Source organism: Narcine bancroftii, chromosome 2 (genome assembly GCF_036971445.1).
Source record: "Narcine bancroftii isolate sNarBan1 chromosome 2, sNarBan1.hap1, whole genome shotgun sequence".
In the NCBI taxonomy this organism is placed as follows: domain Eukaryota; kingdom Metazoa; phylum Chordata; class Chondrichthyes; order Torpediniformes; family Narcinidae; genus Narcine; species Narcine bancroftii.
This window is the reverse complement of record NC_091470.1, coordinates 242690264-242708899: the sequence shown is the minus strand read 5'-3', so window position 1 is coordinate 242708899 and position 18636 is coordinate 242690264. Positions and strand designations below refer to the sequence as shown.

Here is an 18636-nt window from a genome sequence, read left to right as displayed (position 1 = left end):
GGTGTCTCAAAGAACTACTGGAATGTGATCACTGTGATAATTACAATGGATGGGGCAGCCAACTGACATTTGTCAAGGTCCAATAACTAGCAGCGTAATAACAGTAAGAATGCCTGTTTTAAGAAAGTTAGTTGGTAGGTGATTCGGCACACCCCTGTAGTGAATCTTCATTAATAGACACTGAATATTTTAGATCTAACTGAAGAAATAAATGAGGCCTCAGTTTAACATTTACTGGAAAGTCAGTCCCTCAGACTGTACAGGTCTCCTCAATAGTATATCGAGTTAAATGCTCAAACCAATTAATCAGGGAGAATCGTTAAAGTAAGAGAGATAGTGAATATTAGGTGAATAGATGAGGATTAAATTCAAATCTATCTTTGAATAGCTATGCTTCTTATCACAGCATATGACCAGCACTAGACACTCAGCTCTCACTTGCATTTAACACTACCAGGTTCTTTTTCAGTTCTCATTACAGTAGGGATCAGAGGGATCTTGGTGCAAGTCCATTGTTCTGAAAGTGGTTATACAAGAAGATAGGATGAAAAGAAGGCATTCTTGCCATCAATGGTTGGGTATTAAGTATAAAGGTCGGGAAGTCATGTTGCAGCTGTATAAAACTTTGTTTAGGCCACATTTGGAGCACTATGTACAGTTCTGGTCGCTGCATGGGAGCAAGGATGTAGAGACTTTAGAAGTTCTCCAGGATTTGCCAATATTAAGAGAGAATTTAGGGGTATGACAAACTTGGATTGTTTTCTCCAGGGCATCGGAAGCTGAGGGAAACATGATAGACATATAGGAAATTAGAGAGGCATAGATAGGGTAGAATGTCACTGTCTTATGATGGGAATGGAAACATCAAATATCAGAGGGCATAGCTTTAACGTGAAAGGAAGGAAAGTTTTCAGGAAATTTGCAAGGCAAGGCAAATTATTTTGCACAGAGAGTGGTAGGTGCCTGGAATGGACTTCCAGGGAAGATTATGGCAGTAGGTAACATTGCAATGTCTACAGACATTCAGACAGGCACAAGAAGAATCAGGATATGAGGAGTTATAGACCAGGTGCAGCCAGATGGGATGAGTTTAATTTGGCATCATGATCAGCAAAGACATGGTGGGCCAAAGGGCCTGTCCCTGTACTGCACTATTCTATGTTCAATGTTATTAATTTCTTTCAACACTTCAATTACCCTCGATTTACAGTTGTCCACCAAATCCTTGTGGCATTCTGTGACTTTTACTTTGAAGGCCGTCATAAAATATTTGTTTTGTATCCCTGCCATTTCCTTATTGACTCATCTAATTTCTGCTGTTTTAAGATTAACAGAAGATATCTTGTTTGTTTTACATGTCTATTGAGGCTCTTTCTGAATGTTTTTATGTTTCTTGCTAGCCTACTCCCTCCTTCCCTTTTCCTTGCAAGGCCTTGTTCTTTTTGCTGAATTCTGAAGTTTTTCCTTTCCTCAGCCTAACTGCTTTTTTTTTGGCAACACTATAAACCTTTTCCTTTCATCTAATCTTAGTCATCTCTTGATCGTCACAGCTGGATTACATATCCTGTTTTTTTTTGCCTTAAGAGGAAAGATATATATCAATTATAAACTATGTATTAGTTCTGTAAATTTCTGCCATTGCTTAAAACCTCATGTGATTTAGAGAAGCTGAGTAAATGGGTAAATACCTGGCAGACACAATGTGAAGTTATCCATATTAGCTGGAAATACAGAAAGGCAGCATTATTTATATATTCATAAATAGGAAATGTTAATGTACAAAGGGATCCAGATGTTCTTTCACAATAGTCATTCAAAGTGAACATGCAAATTTAACAGTTAAAATGGAAAATGCTTGGGCTATGAGAAAGTGATGAGTTTAAATAGTATTAAATTGTGAACAAACCCTATGCTCCAACTCATGAATGATGACCATGGTACCAATTTGAACTAATCCCATTTGCCTGCATTCAGCTGATGTTGATCTAAGCCTTTCCAATCCATGTATGTATCTAAATGTCTTTTAAATGTTGTAATTATACCCACTTCTACCATTTCTTCTGGTAGCCTCAACAACTCTTGGCCAGCGGAATTTGTATCTTATAAAGAGGTTTGAGAGGTTAGTTATGGAGCAAATCAACTCCTGTCTCAGAAAGAACTTGGACCCACTTCAGTTCACCTATTGTCACACTATCATTGCCATGACTATTGCAAAATTATGAACCAGGGTAAATAGTGAGAACCTTCTCCCCCTTAATACAGGTTTAAAGTAAGGAATAAGAGATTTGAGGGAAGTTGAGGAAAATTTATTTTCCACCAGAGGGTGGTTAAAATCTGGATTGTGCTGCTTGAAAGGGTGATGGAGGCAGAGACCCTCACAGCACTTAATAAGGGTTTAGACAAGCACTTGACATGCCATGGATTAGAAGGGTATGGCTGAGTGCCAAGGAGCCATGCAGCACAACAGAAGCCATCAAATTGTACCCTCCATCTATTTACGCTAATTTTACACTAATCCCATTTTTTATTCTCCCCACATTCTCATTAACTCCCCCAGATTCTGCCCCTCATCTGTACACTAAGAACAATTTTACATTGCAAATTAACCTACCAACCCCAACATCTTTTGTGATGTGGAGGAAATTAGAGCCCCTGGAGTAAACAAATGCAGTCACAGGGAAAACATCAATTCCACATAGACAACACTTGAAGGCAGGGTTCAACATGGTGCCCAGTAACTTTGAGGCAGCAACACTTCTAATTGTGCCAGTGTGTTGTCCTCAGTGCTGGATTTAATACAGCTAAATGTTCCACTAAGTGGGCTAAAGGACCTACATGCAAAGCATTTACTGTAAATGGTTACTGAGGTGGAGACTCTTCCTTCTGTCTGCAAAGAAAGGAATAAATTAATATTAACAACAGAAAATCACAACTCATTTTCCACGTTCTAGGTCTAGGCCTTTGGCTGCTTAGTTATACTTCAACAGCCCAAGGTGAATTAATTGGCTGGACGTGTGCATTGTTTGCTTTTGACTCTTGGTGTATACACTTTGAATGAACTCTGTTCAGATGGTGATGGAGGTGGTGGGGGTTACATTCCTGTAGTTAATTATCGAAGAACAACTCCAGAATAAAGATCCTGATGGGATGATGTAAGAAACTGATGAATTGGTTGTGGAATCCTTGACTTTATATAACCCTAAATTCCCCAGACTTTAAAATGTACTTTTTTTTTGGATGATCATAGAAGGTGGGAGACAGCTCAGTAAATATGCAGCAACAATGAGCCTTTTAGTAATGGAAGAACACCTCATGCAGTTATATGCAAAATTTAGATTCAATGGAATCTAATTGTGACCCGTGGAACTCAGCAAAGTAACATTTCCAGAGGCAAAATGGAGGAGTGTTAATGTGAACAATGGAACTCAGTAGAGGAACAATTTGAGTCATTGAGTAAAGTAGTAAAGTAACAGGCCCTTCAGTCCAACTTGTCCATGCCAAGTGAGTTGTCTACTCAAGCTAGTCCCATTTAACTGGGTTCACCCCGTAGCTCTCTAGCCTTTCCAATCTATGTGCCTGTCAAAACATATTTTAAATGGTACAATTTTCTCTGCCTCTACTACTTGCTCTGATAGTTCATTCCATACCTCTACCACCTTCTGTTTGAAGAAGGTGTCCCTCCAGTCCCTTTTAAATCTTTCCTCTCTCACCTTAAATGTACACCAGAATGTTTTAGATTTCCCTATCAATTTGAGAGGTACCCAGCATAAACAGTGAGAACAATGTAGATGTAGGATTGTAGCAAGGCGAAATACATCATATACAGAGATGAAGCAGTAGGAGACCAGGATGCGAGGGTGAACAGAGGGAGGAACAAATGAGAAGCAGAATATGATATGGAAGTGGTCTATGCAATCTCTTTGCCCTCAGTACTTTATAGTATAGGTGATTAAAATGAGTTAGAAAATCAATAGTGATTATATCCTTGTTTAAATACATCAGTTATATATCTTTACTTCTTATGAACACTGAGACCTGCTGAGTTCCTCCAGCATTTCCGTGTTGTTACATCTAAGGAGGGCACTACTACCAATGTCATTCATCTGCCTGTCCCATCCAGCAACTCCTGGCCCATCTGTGAGAGAGTCTGCACATACCATATTTCCCTTATCCACATCCTTTGAACCCTCAGATCTAGAATGGAAGCAATTTACCCTTTATTCCAAACAATTCCCTAAGAAGTAGTTCTGACCTTGGACTAAGTTGGAATTGAACAAGGGAGCTTAGTTTTGAGAAGGTGGATAGAAGATAAAAGAGGAAGGCTTTGGACAGCATTTGAGAGGCTAGGATTGTCAGCATTAGTGTAGAACACTGTTGCTATGTTTTCTGGTAATGTGACTGCTGCTGAGGGCAGAATGCAGATGAGAAGTAGGAGGGAGAGCTCTGGGATAGATCAGGATGGATAAGGATTGGCTGCAGTCTGGTTAGATAAAGATGTAACCAGGCATTGGATCCTGCAAGCTTAACAAGAGTAGAAACACTGGAGGAGGATTAAGGAACCTTTTCCTCATCAGACAGTAACTTCTACTCTGTTAGTTGTACCTTAATGTTGAAATCAGAAAGCCCTTCAGAGAGGAGCATGCACTTAACTCCATGCCAGGCACCAGTCCTTTAACAAAGTAGGCATCTTCAAAAACCAAGGATCCTTGTTTGTTCCAAGTGTCCAGAGTCCAGTGTCAGATTGAAAAAGGCCTAACCGATGATGTGGATCGAAGATCATTCTGCAATTATTATTTTTAAGAATTCAGTAGGAAGGTACTTTTCTGCCACGAGATCTTCAGGAAAGTAGCACTTCATACCCCTTCCTTGGTGGCATGTAAGGTTTTACCATGTTACAACAGACTGACCTGGAATGTGCCAACATTTTACAAGGTGCCCCTGGAAGATCCTCCACTTACATGCATTACGATCATTCAACACTCTTATATCTTGACTTACTATAATACTACATCCTAAACATTTGTTTTATTATTGCATTACCTGCTGAGTATGAGTATTAATTATGAGTTGACTTGCCTGGATAGCACACAAAATAGTCTGCAGACGTCATGACTGTAGTAAAAACACACCAAAATACTGGAGGAATTCAGCTGCTGAGTTCCTCCAGCATTTCAATGTGTTTTTATTTTTAGCACACAAAATAAAGCTGTTCATAATGTGACATTAAACAATTCAATTCGATTTGATCAGGTCGTGTGAATCCCTCCTGATAAAGATCAAAAGATCACAATAAAGTTTGGAATTTTTGTTCCACATGGGCAGACTTTCTGAAGGAAGAATAACCAGAAGTCCTTTGTAAATAATATCCTACCTATTCTGGCCCAGTTTGTTCTGTTGTGGATTGAGACGAATGGCTAGTCTTGATCTTCAGAGTACCTCAAGGTGAGAGTGGTTTTATAGATCACAACTTCTAGATTTTTGTTTAACTTTCATTTAGTTTGAGTTCAGATTTGGCTTTTATCTGTTTGCACAATGGGACAATATCTATCAAAAGGACAAGTTTTGAGCGTTTGAGTTCTGACATTAATTGCAACTGGGGAGAGACTCATGATTCAAGATTTGATCAGCTGCTTTGAATAGTATGAATATTACACTCATGCAATCATCAAAATGAAATCATGCAGAAAATAATTGGGTTCTTCCTGAAAAGTTAAAATTTCCCAACATCCAATTAAACCAATTATCCAATTTTAACTAAATGTAAGTACTGAGACAATTTACAAAGTATAAACTCAGTAGCTTCAAACAAATTAGCGCCTTACATCTAGCAACAATCTTTACGACAAGATTAAGTGAGTTCTTTGTGCTCTTACGAATCCTCTTCATTTAATGTAGATAGAATATAATTCGGTGCCTAAACCCTAACTTGTCAGTGGCATTTTCTCTGGGTCAGCAGGTACAAGTTCCATGGAGGATCATTTGCTGATGGTGATGCTGGCTGTCAATTAGAATGTTAAATAGCGGCTCTGCCTGGCTGCTTAGATCAAATGAAACCACTATACCACATGAATGATAGGTGTAAGTCTTCCAACCATTTCTTATTGTGTGACCAGCCTGCGTGTGTCATGAACAGAGATGTGGCCTATTTTTAAATCTGCCAGTCCGTGGATAGAGACCAGATGGGTGGTTAAAAGAGTTATTTCCCACTTTATTTTCAGTTTTATCCTGCCCTGTTGTGATTTTAACCATGCAAGTCTTAGAATGAGGACCAGGAAGCCCATCCCTCTGGCACAGATAGGACTCCAAAGCACAGAACATTACCCAAGCCAGGTTACAAACAGAATTGGTTCTTGGGATGAGATTATTTTAATTCTTTTTGTGGCTTTTTGACAATTTCTCAGCTTCCATTAATAATCGTTGAAGCTTCCTAGCCCCAGTGTTCTGCTCTCTCCTCCACAGAAATCCCATAAAGCACTTATCTTTATATTGGGCTGCCATTCCTGGGTCATGAGTTGAACATTCAACAAATAGGTCAAAATTTGAAATATATTGTCAGGCAGTATCTAATATTGAAGGTGTGAATTCTGTTCAGTTTCATATGGGGCTGCTGTTAAAATCTCTTCAACCAGGGCACCTCCCACCCTAGGTCGCTGTTCTTTCCCATATCTGTGGCCATCAATTACAATACAAGTTAAAATCAGATCTATCAGCCAGACGTTTCCTCAGAATTTCTGTGCCACGCTGACGTGATGTGGTTGGGAGCATGATGAAAATATGGTCTGTGCCTGGGAGTGGGATTCCTTCTGCATACCTAACGGAGTAACACTGGGACTAGCATGAAGCCCAGGGATATTCATTGCCTTGAAAACCCAGTAAGTGATCAGCATCAGATTGTGTAAACCTAAGTTTAATGTGACCATTTTATGATGTCACAATCAGCAGCCAAAGTCTTTTTTTCAGTTTTCACACCCACCACATTGGCAACTGGGAGGAAGGCCACATCAGGAATTCAGACAAAGATTCCCCGCAGCTTTGCAAATGAATAGATGAGATGCTGCCTGCCAGACTTCCGAAAGAGCTAGATCAAGAGCTGCAGCTGTGTGAAGGGAGCAGCAGCTTCCATCCCAATCTTCTGACTAGAGACTCCCTTTGGAGGGACTACAAAATGTGGCCAAATCTGCTGCATCTTCACTAAGAGCAAAGCAATCAGCTCAAAATCAAGGAAAGGGCACCACTCAGGATGTTGGCAGCACAGAAAGGTCTCTTGGTTAGCAGAGGTGCCCAGGGGTGTATGGATTTACTGGATGGAAGTAAGTGCAATACTTAGTGGATTTCTACCCCAAGAAGGCCAGAATATTGAAATGGATTAAGAAACAGCCAGATGCTATACAGGAGAAATGTTCGAATGTTTGAACTGATATTGTAGGTGTACTTGTTTTTGATAAGGTGCAATTCAAGTTCCTCTTTGCTTGTAAGGTGTCCTACAACATGTTTGGAAGAAGACCAATGCTGCTCTCACAATGTTCTGGCTAATACTAATGCATCAGCTAAGATCAGCAAAATAAGACTGGCCAGTCAATAGTCTAATTTGTTGTTTGTGGAATCTTCTTGTGTGGTATAGCCAGCAAGCTGTTCTTACATACAACAGTGACAGGATTTTAAATGAAAACTATTCATTGGGAGTGACATCCCTTGAGGATCCAATAACCTCTGAAATAATTTTCATGTTTCCTTTTACGGTTGACAATAAGAATTTTTAATTTTAATGTCCATCTGTTGCACAAAAAAAAAACTTTTGAAACAAATTTCCCACCATGTCAACTGGGACCCCTCCAATACACAAATGGGTGGTTTCATTATAGGTCAAAGCAATCCACTTATTTTTGTACACATGATTTCAATTGAAAATTCTAATCTCCTTTGCCAGCTGTTTCATGATGCTGCAGCAAATTTCTGGAACACCCTGCAGTGAACCAGTCCAAGTTGAGAAATGTGCATTGATTTGCCTGAGTTACATATCAGAAGTACAAAGGCAGAATCCACATGTTGAGGAGGGAAAGCACAGAAACCACCCGCTGACCTCAGTGAACCGTTGAGATAGATTTCTATCTGGGATCTGAATGTTCCAAAGTTAGAGGCTTTGGGTCAGAATGCTGCTAATCTGGATATAAACAAGAAAATCTACAGATGTTTAGGTTTACAAAAGTATTAAACTCAGCAGGTCATGCAACATCCATAGGAAGTAAATATAAAACATCATGTTCCACTGCATGCTTTGAAATGAACTGAAGAGCACCCAGATCCTTCTCTGTACACTAATGAAACAACTTATCCTTCTGAGAGCTGGGAAATTAATGCATACTTTTCAGGCTTCCCTAATTTAATTTCCCTATCCTGTGCTTATAAAGAGATAGGGAGGAAATATTAAATATTATCCTCTGAATCCGAATAACTAACCACACACACTGTGAATCCAAGAAAAGCAAATGAGCAGAGGCAAAAGATCTAATATTACCACAGAGATCATATATCTATAGAAGGCCGTCGTTTATTGTAAATAAAATTATAATTCAGGGAGGGATATGAAGTGCAACTAAGAAGGAATAGTAATGTCAAATCTGCCTAGTAACAAGCAAATATTAGATTGTGTACTTGATTGTGTCCTTATGTACAAGGAAATCCAATTGTGGTAAGGTAGCAAAATGTCTTTAGTTCATTGGACAATTTTATGTTCATAGTCTATGCATCTGGGAGCTTGATGATCATCTATGTAGATTAGAATGTCTGGGAATCTGACTTTTGCATAATCAGGGGCAGCCATCTGCATTTAATAAGATATTAGTTATTTTCTTTTCCTGCAAGACTGAAAGCTTCCTTGGCGGAAGCTACAACTGATAATGCAATAATATTCAGTTACGTTACTGTATCTTTCTTCCAAGTTGTGTGCGAGCCCAAAAATGTATAGTGGTGGGGCTATGAATTCTAGAGTGGTTTTCCACAAGCAAAAGAAATATGGAAAGCCAGAAAATAGAATATGCTATGTGGCAGGTGAGTCTGATTAAAGTTTGGTTTCACAAGAAATTGTGTGGTTTCTAACAATGCAACTCTCCCCCTTGCATAAAAGTCACCGCTGTTAATGTTTTTCTTGGGATTACAGAGCAACAGCTTGATTGTGAGTCATAGCTTAATGGTTGCACTTCTGTCCAAAGGTTGTGGCTTTGTTTCCAGAAAGTTTAGCAGAAGATTAATAATGAAGCTCTGCTGCACTGTTAGAGAGAACCATTTTTGGGTGTGATATAAACGAAAGTTCCTTTTACCCTTTTGATCAGTGGTCCCCAACCTTTTACTTTCCACTCACATCCCACTTTAAGTATTCCCTATGCCATAAGTGCTGTGTGATTAATTAGTAAGTGATTGCTTCAGGTGGGATGTGAGTAGGAAGGGAAGGTTGAGAATCACTGCTCTAGACCCAATTATTACTGCTTGAGAAAAAATTGTCAGTGGCCCATTTCCTTTGGAGTTATGAAACGGTGCACATCACGAGTCAATATGGAATGATTAAAACAGTGGTTTTCAAACTTTTTCTTTCCACCCACATACCACCTTGAGCAATCCCTTACTAATCACAGAACACTGATGGCATAGGGAATACTTAAAGTGGTATGTGAGTGGGAAGAAAAAGGTTGGGAACCACTGCTGTAGATGAACATAAAGGATTCTGGAAGACTATCTTGAAGAAAAGCGGGCGATGCCTTCCCAGTACATAAACTTAAAGCTGAAATACCCAAAGTTTCACTTTAATGTCCAACATTTCCACTAACTCCTCGTCATCACTGGTCCTTTCCACTTAAGTGGGGAAGAAACATTCAGGGTGCTATTGGAAGCTTCTAATCCATGCTCCATGGAAGCACATGGAGCCTTTGCGTAAATGGTGAAAGAAGTGAACCTCTTCACAATCTGCAACCCCTCCCCCCACTCCACCCACTCATCGCCAACTGCTCCATCAACCATCCCCTGCCTCTCCTGTGGAAGAATTTCAAGTTCCAACATCAGGTGTGCCTCAAAACCTACAAAGCCACAGTGAAAGTCATCCTTGATCCCAACACACTGCCAAGGAGAAGGAGAATGTCTAGTTATTATTGTAGCTGTTTGTGAATCTTGAAGTGCACAAATTACCTGCTGTCGTCTATATTCCAGGAGTAACAATGATTCTAGGGAGCTTCATTCACTATAAAGTCACTGTATAAATCCTTGTTTGTTTTTTTCATTTGGTAATATTGATTTCAATCAATGGACATGTTCAAACACAATTTCATTGCAAGCTCCTTCTGTCCTAGAGGAAACTCGCAACAGTTTGTTAAAGCTTCCTCCTCTAGGCTTCTTGTGCCCTTGGAGTAAGGGTAAGATGGAGAAGCCATCACTGGGTAGGGTTCCAGCTAATCATGAGTCCTGAAGGTGCTGTCCATAGTCATGGAGCTCCTCACCATGCAACCCACCTCCCCCCCACCTCACCCCAACTTTCCTTCTGATGCACCACTTGCAACTTCAAAAGAGCAGTTTTACCTCAGGCTGGTGAGAAAGCATTGGGAATGTTGAGGTCAAGTCACTCCTTTTATTTATCTGACCACTACTTGCACCAATGAAGGCTGGGCAAGTTGAAGGCAGGGCTGATAAAATTTGAGCAATAAAAGGAACATTGAATAAAACACCAAAGCCAGTCCCTGCTATGAGAACTGAGAAGCAGCAAATGCCAGTTCCAGTGCACTCTTTGGCAGCAATTCCCACTCCACTGAGGTACCTCTGACAGAAATTCTATTAACACATAGCCCTCAAAGGGTAACAGAGTCAATAGCTCAGTCCTAATATTTTCTGCACCATTGACATCTTTGAGTGAAAGTTGAAAGCTCTTTGATTGCAGCCTTGGTATGAAGTTAATTGGTTGAAGCAGCTGTCAGCCAAAATGAGCCACTGTCACAGATGCAGCAAGCCCTCTTCTGACCTAATGAGGTTGAAGAAAGGGTTAGCTTCTCTATCATGGCATGCATAACCTTCAGGCCCTGAAGGCACTCCGCAGGCAACCTGGTGCTGTTGCAACCCCAGGAAACACAATAGCTATTTAGCCACAGGTAAGATATCACAAACATCAATGTGAGAAATGAACAGATGATTTATTTCTTAAAAGCAAAGCACTGCAGAACTCTGAAATGAAAACAAATTACATGATTCCAGAGTGGTCAGGGATAAGGCAGCTTCGAGGAGAGAGAGAAACAGATTTAAAGTTTTGTCTTACTGCCTTTTCATCATTCAAACAGTGAAGGATCAATATTTATCAGGAAACCAGGGCCTTGTCCATTGGGAACTATGACTCAGAGTCTTACCAGTCCAAAGGAACAGACAGGACCTTGGTTTCGTATCTTGTCTGAATTAGTGTATAACAGGTCCCTGCGACTGCTTTAAATGAATATAATCCTTCATTTGTCCACTCCAAGGGGCCTCTCATTATCCTCCCATTTCCCATGAGTCATCACTGCCCCCACACTGACCTCAGCAGATTCCTTCACTCATACAAAGTATAATCAGACATAATCTGCTGCTCACATTTATTTGCAGAAGAAAGCTTCCTTGCCCTTTGTTTTTATCCCCTTTTCCAGACACATGATAAATGAAACCATTAGTTCAAAGTAAGTCATTTGACCCACAGACAAGCTTTCTACTAGCTTCCCAGAACAATCTGGGACTTTGCGTCACGAAAGAGGTTAACCTTTTGGGCCACGTTGGTTTACTATCTGACTCATCCTCGGTTCTTCATAATATGTTTCTCCTGCTCTAAAACTTTGTATTTATTTTATATAGGAATGAGATTTCAGTTCCCCTCTGTGACTTCTCCCTTGTTTTGGAATAGGAAATCTCTGTTCTGTTTTTACCACCAGGTCTGACAGTTTCTGCTCTGTGGGGAGAGGGCCTGTCAGGAAATACAACTATGGCTCAAACTGCTGTCCCCACAATCTGTCCTTCCCATTGGTCTCTTCCTCATCCGTCACTCAAGATGAGTCTTGGGTATGTAATTATTTCTATCCCCACCTCACACTCCCCAGCTCAAATTTTACATTTGGTCCATTTAGCATCAGGGCTCGTTTAAGTCATTAATATTTATCTGAGGTTCAGAGGTGTTGAAGAATAATGAGGAGCATGAAGGTAGTTGAAGAAAATTGTGTTTGTAAAAACCTGTAGACAATCTTTTGAGGTCACGTGGACTTGTAATATCCTTTCTTACTTGGGTTTTTCACTTTGTTAATGCATCCCACATTAATTGCTTGTCCCTGTACAGATGCCTGCCGATTTACCAGTGTAACCTGTCATCTAATCTGTTTAACTCCTAATATGTAATTACCTTTAGAATGTACATCCTGTTCTCAGAGCTGGAACAGGTGCAGGCAATAGTATCTATTTCTGCCTAAAAGATCAAACATTGATTGTAGTCATTTTTTTTTCATGTTCACATATACAAGTACAGTCATAATATCACAGAGTCATAGAGCAAGGAGTAGGTCCTTTGACCCACTGCACCCATCCTGGCCTTCAAGTATTCATCTATACCAGTGGTTTTCAAACTTTTTCTTTCCACTCACATACCACCTTAAGTAATCCCTATGCCATATAGGTGCCCTGTGATTAGTAAGGGATTGCTTAAGGTGGTGTGTGAGTGGAAAGAAAAAGTTTGAAAGCCACTGTTTTAATCGTACCTAATTGACTCATTATGTGCCCGGTTTCATAACTCCAAAGGAAATGGGCCAGTGACAATTTTTCTCAAGCAAAATATTTCAGTAACAATTGGGTCTAGGGCAGTGATTCTCAACCTTTTTTCTCACCCACATACCATCTTAAGCAATCCCTTACTAATCACAGGGCACCTATGGCATAGGGAATACTTAAAGTGGTATATAAGTGGAAAAAAAATGTTTGAAAACCACTGATCTATACTAATCCCACTTTCAACTCTTGGCGTGTAGTCTTCCTGGAGAATATCTGCCTCCATCAGTAATTCAGACAGTGCATTCCAATTTTCAATCGGTCTCTGGGTGAATGTATTCTTTCGCAAATTCCTTATTACCCTTCTACCCAGTTACCTTAAACCTATTTTCACGATGAAAAGTTTTTCACAATCTATGTTTCTCATAATTGTGTATACATTATCAATTGCCACTTTGGTCTCCTCCACTCCAAGGAAAACAAAACCAACTGAAACAATCTTTCCTTATAATTGAAATGCTTCATCCCATGCAGATTCCTGGTGAATCTCCTCTCTAGCCTCTCTGGGGCTATTACATCCTTCTAGAGCTCTTGTGACCAAATCTGCACATTTATATTCCATATCCAATTTATTGAAGGTAAAAAAAAGTCAGATTCCAATCCAATACTTGAATGAAATAAATAAATAATTTACCATCATCAATCCTTGCAATCACCACTCTTGTCTAATGATGTAACAGAATCTGCCAATTCAGCTCAAAGGACTCCAATGCAGATTAACATTTCTCTTTCTTTTTCAAAGGAGTTGTGAGGTCCTTCCTCCAGTGTGCTGTTTGGAAGGAGTACAATCTAATTCCAGCAACAATAACTAAATGATAGATATTCAAGAAGCTCACTGATATTCAGGACAAGCAGTCTATATCTCAATAACTAACCTAAATATGCCCAACTCTACCACCATCATCTTTATGTTCCAGTGTCCTCTATCAAAAAGGCACATTGGAGCAAGTCATGAGCCATACCATCTGGATGGGAACATGTCACACACCTAACAGCCTGGACTTCAAAAATTGTTCATTCATCATTGAGTCCAGATCTCAGATAGCTCTGCACATCTGCTTCAACCGTCCTGATGAACAGTTTTAAACTTGAACTTGAATCAATCCAAAGGATTTTATATATGAAGCCCACCCAATAAATTGATGAGTACTTAGGCATAATTATTTGCGGATGAAATTCACCTATTATTCATAGTGCTAAATAGCTGTGAAAATATCAGCTGTTGGTTCTAATAAACTTGCTGACTTAAGAGTTCCATCATGAATGGAATGCATGGCTCCTTTCATACTTTTCAGTGTGCACTGGAGAATATGAAGAAGTGGGTACAATGAGCAGTCTTATAATAAACACACCGAAATGCTGGAGAAACTCAGCTGGTCTTTTCAGTATCTAGAGGAGAAGATATATTGTCGACATTTTGGGCCTGAGCCCTTCTTCAAAGAAAAATTCAGAAAAGGTAGAAGCAGGATATATCAGAAAGTCTCAGAATCCAAACAATGGGGGAGGAATCCAGACCAACAGGAGGTGTTAATTGGATGTGATAAAGGACTAGGTGAGAATTTATCATGTCTGTGTGAAAGGAGACAGGGAGGGGAGAGAGACGAAACCCAGAGAAGTCGATATTAATGCCATGCGGTTGGAGGGTGACCAGTCGGAAGATGAGCTGTTGTTCCTCCAGTTTATGGGTGATCTCAGTCTGGCAGTGCATGTAACCATGGACAGACAACGTGGCTTTACCTTTACCACCATCAACTCGGCACTCGCTCGCATATCCTCCATTACCCGCACATCTTCCCTGCTCCCAATGCCCCTAAGCGCAAAAAGGACAGGATTCCTCTTGTCCTCACATAGCACCTGTTAGGTCTGCTTTGTTCATGAATGAGTGAGACAAACACCAGGCTGACTCGAAATCAGGGTTCTTTGTTCTTTATTACCGGATTGTAACACTTGCGACCAACCATGTTAGTCGGAGAATGCATTCTGCCGTTATCAGCAAAATGGTGATTTTTTATACCCTTGGATATGTGCTTAGAACATCATCATATCATTACTTGTCCAATGACTAAAACTGTTGCTATCCTTTCCCTGCTAGCTTCCTGCCTCTCAATCCATCAATGTCTCTCTTATCTTGTAAGTACAAGGATGCATTCACATCTTGTTACTGCCCCGTACATTCCCATCTCATGATGTTTTACCTAACAGGAGTACAAGGACACCTCCCCTTCTTGTTACAGCCTTGTACAGGGTAACTCCCTACACATTCCCATCTCATGATGTTTTACCTTACACACCCCACCAGCCTCCACATCCAACACATCCTCCTCCGCCATTTCTGCTACCTACTATGTGATCCCATCATTAGACACATATTCCCCTCTCCACCTTCTGCAGGGACCGCTCCCTCTGTGACTCCCTTGTCCACTCCTACCTTCCCACCAATCATCCCTTGGGACCTACCCTGTGACCGTAGGAGATGATTCACTGGCACCCACACCTCCTCCCTCAGCACCATTCAGGGCCCCGAACAGTCCTTCCAAGTGAAGCAACATTTCACTTGTGAATCTGCAGGGGTCATCAACTGCAACAGATGCTCCTCTACGTCGGAGAGACTGGGTGCAGACTGGGAGATCCCTTCGTTGACCACTTCAGCTCTGTCCGTTGCAATAGCATGGATCTCCCAGTGGCCATACATTTCAATTCTCCATCCCATTCCTTTGCCGACATATCTGTCCATGGTCTCATGCACTGCCAGGCTGAGATCACCCGTAATTTGGAGGACCAACGCCTCATCTTCCGATTGGTCACCCTCCAACTGGATGGCATTAATATCAAACTCTCTGGCTTTTATTGAAATCCCACCCCACCCCCCTCCCCAAGTCATCTCTCCTTTTCTTGTCTCCTTTCACACAGACATGACCTAGTCCCTTATCATTTCCAATTAGCACCTTTTGTTGGTCTGGATTCCTCCCCCATTGTTTGAATTCTGAGACTTTCTGATATATCCTGCTTCCGTCTTTTCTGTTTTTTTACCTTGAAGAAGTGCTCAGACACGAACCTTTGGCAATATACCTTCTTCTCCTTTAGATACTGAAAAGACCAGCATTTTGGTCTGTTTACTACAAACAAAGCATCTGCAGCTTATCACGTTTCACTTCGAACAGTCTTATAAGTCTTTGGTGTCAAAGACCACAAATTATTTATGTAGTGTCACCTTGGATTTCTGACTCACCAAATTCCATTCAACTATCACTCTTTTTCCTGCTGAACTCATCTTTTCCTTCAGCCTCTTTCAACTTAACAAACGTCCGAGAACTCCATGCTACTCTGTCAAGGTCTTTGAGACTCTACTTCACCCTCACCAAAGATCTGATCTGCGGAATTTCCTTTGCAAATATATCTGCCTTTCTAACATCTTTCCCTCTTTAAGATGACTCTTGAAAAGGGGAAGGGGAGATTGGGGATAAATAAGATAGAAATAGGAGAATAAGGAAAATGTTGGATGTTGTAGGAATGTTGTCTTATAAAGAGTTGAAAATAAGAAAACAGAAATGGAAAAGGAGGAAAGGTAATGATGGAAAAACGGAAAGAGAAGATAAACAAAATATAAAAGGGCTACGCTGAACTATATGACTTTAAATATTAATGGAATACATAACCAAATTAAAAGGAAGAAACTACTAAATTTAAATGAATAAATGTATTCCATTAGAAAAAATAACATATAGGTTAAGAAATAATATTGAAATATTCGAACAAGTATGGGAGCCTTACATTAAATACAACAGCGAAAACCTACCGGGGACAAACATTACCTAAGTTGATGGAAGGAGAAGGAAAGAAAAGAATGGACTCAGTAGAATTTCTGGTGTATTTTTGTTGAATGACAACATTGTCTGACTGGCTTAATGCAACCTAGATTGTATACCTAAAATGGATGAGAGGGGGGGGGTGGGGGTGTGGCTTGGGAGGAAGGGGGGGGGGGAGAAAAAGTCACTGTATATGTGTGAAAAAGAAATAGTGTATATCATGGCTAATGTGATTTATGGTGTGAAAAATAAAAAATTTTAAAAAAAAAGATGACTCCTGAAACTATTTCCTGATGTGTTAATCCTGCTCATCTCTCTCCAAAACTGCTCCCTATTTGTTTAGTCCTCCTAATTTCTTCAACTTATTAATTTGTTTCGACTGATTACGTTTCTGAGAAATCTCTTGGATGGTTTTAATATGTTAAGGGAAATTAAGAGATGCAGATTGGTGTGTTGCCACATCCAGCCAGCACTGGTAGCTGGCCAGTTTTGCGACAAGATAAATCTATAATAAACTGTATATTCAAGTGCTGAAAAGTAAATTCCAGCATCGGTGCCTGTGAAAGCCTGCATTTTAGAAACAATTTGAACTAATAAGTGAAAGTTTTCCTTTCCACTACCAAAGACTTGTTCACACAAAGGAGAAAGAATGGAGCAGGAGCAATCTTATCCACATTAATTTTTTTCATCAATTAGTTTGTTATCTCTGAGGGATGAATTATATTCATGTCAGTCAAGGCAAAAATTGTACGTTGTAGGATCTGACTGCAAGTTCTATGTGTGTGCATTACTTGTGAGCTATTCCATGAGTTTTGCAGAAAAGAAAAGTTACTGAAGGAGCTTTATTTGGAAAAGTTTGTCTGTGGCATTCCGAGTCACAAATTTGATGCATCAGAGAAGAACAACAGTGAGACTTTTACAGATGGGATATGAAAGATATTAGACCAAATTAACGAACGGGGAACAGTCGGAGAGAGTGTTAAAGCCCTCAAAGGGAATGACGTATGTAATTTTAATGTAACTTAATTGATGTTATTTCAGTCAAATACTTCAGGCACAAGTTTTTAAACAGGGTTGCATTTTGTCTGTCCTTCTATTTATATATTTTTTTATCTGCAGGTTCATAGTTTGCCTCTAAAGAGCCTCTTTCTTGTTGCACCCATGCCTGTGACCTGGGTTACACAAAAAATCTCATGCATCTTGCAGTCGAGAAAGCATCTCAATAGCCTTTACAATGTACAATCTACCATAAAGCAGAACAGGGCACATCAGGAAACAGTGAGCTGAGTAGGCCACCCAGTTTAAAATTGACTTTGCAGATTAGCACCTTTAATAGGGCCCAGTGATGTGAAAGCACAAGAGCAGCCCCAAAGCAACATATCCTGATATGTAAGTGACAGGGAGTCAGGGATACAAGTTGTAAAATTGAGGTTTGAGAAGATATCCCGTAAAAATATCAGTAACTCTGTGATCTAAGTGACAAGTTCACATCCAAGCACCAGTTAAGAAATCTCCTTCAGCAGAGTGTTGATCTTATCCATTAGCTTTGTTCTTGCTGATCAACTTTGGCTTTGAACTCAAGTATCCTAATTTTAACGTTCTAATCCTGTGCTCAGTTCCCTCATTCACATCCTTGCCAAGCCCCACAATCTCCTGAGAAGCCAAAATCCTGAAGGAACTGGATCACAGAATAAAGAAGATGCATTTTGTTTCTAAGTGCACATTAATTTCTAGCATAGACCTGATGGGCCAAATGCCCTTCTGTGGACTCAGGAAATACAGGGGATATCCAGATTACAAAAGACCTGCCATAGGAAAATACAACTTGTGCAAATTCCTCCAGAGATTTTTACAGTATTTTTCAAGATAAGAAACTTCAGGGGTTACAAAATGGAGTAGCAGCCATTTAATTGAAAAGACAATCAGGCTTAAAAATAACAATTGTTTGCATGTAACCTCCCCACAGTAATCAACTCCGCTGTCTCTGAGAACGCAGACAACTGATTCACAGAGGGAGGCC

General features: G+C 40.1%; 1 long non-coding RNA gene across 3 annotated transcripts; it reads left to right on the top strand.

Moving 5' to 3' along the window:
* Positions 1-6050: 6050 nt before the first annotated feature.
* On the top strand, positions 6051-13970 carry LOC138755176 (uncharacterized). Of its 3 annotated transcripts, XR_011352086.1 has the most exons (3): positions 6051-7310; positions 8940-9048; positions 13553-13970. It is a non-coding gene; the product is annotated as an uncharacterized lncRNA (long non-coding RNA). The 3 variants fall into 3 exon arrangements; XR_011352085.1 differs by lacking the exon at positions 8940-9048 and having other exon boundaries at positions 13728-13970; XR_011352087.1 differs by lacking the exon at positions 8940-9048.
* The last annotated feature ends 4666 nt before the right edge of the window (positions 13971-18636 follow it).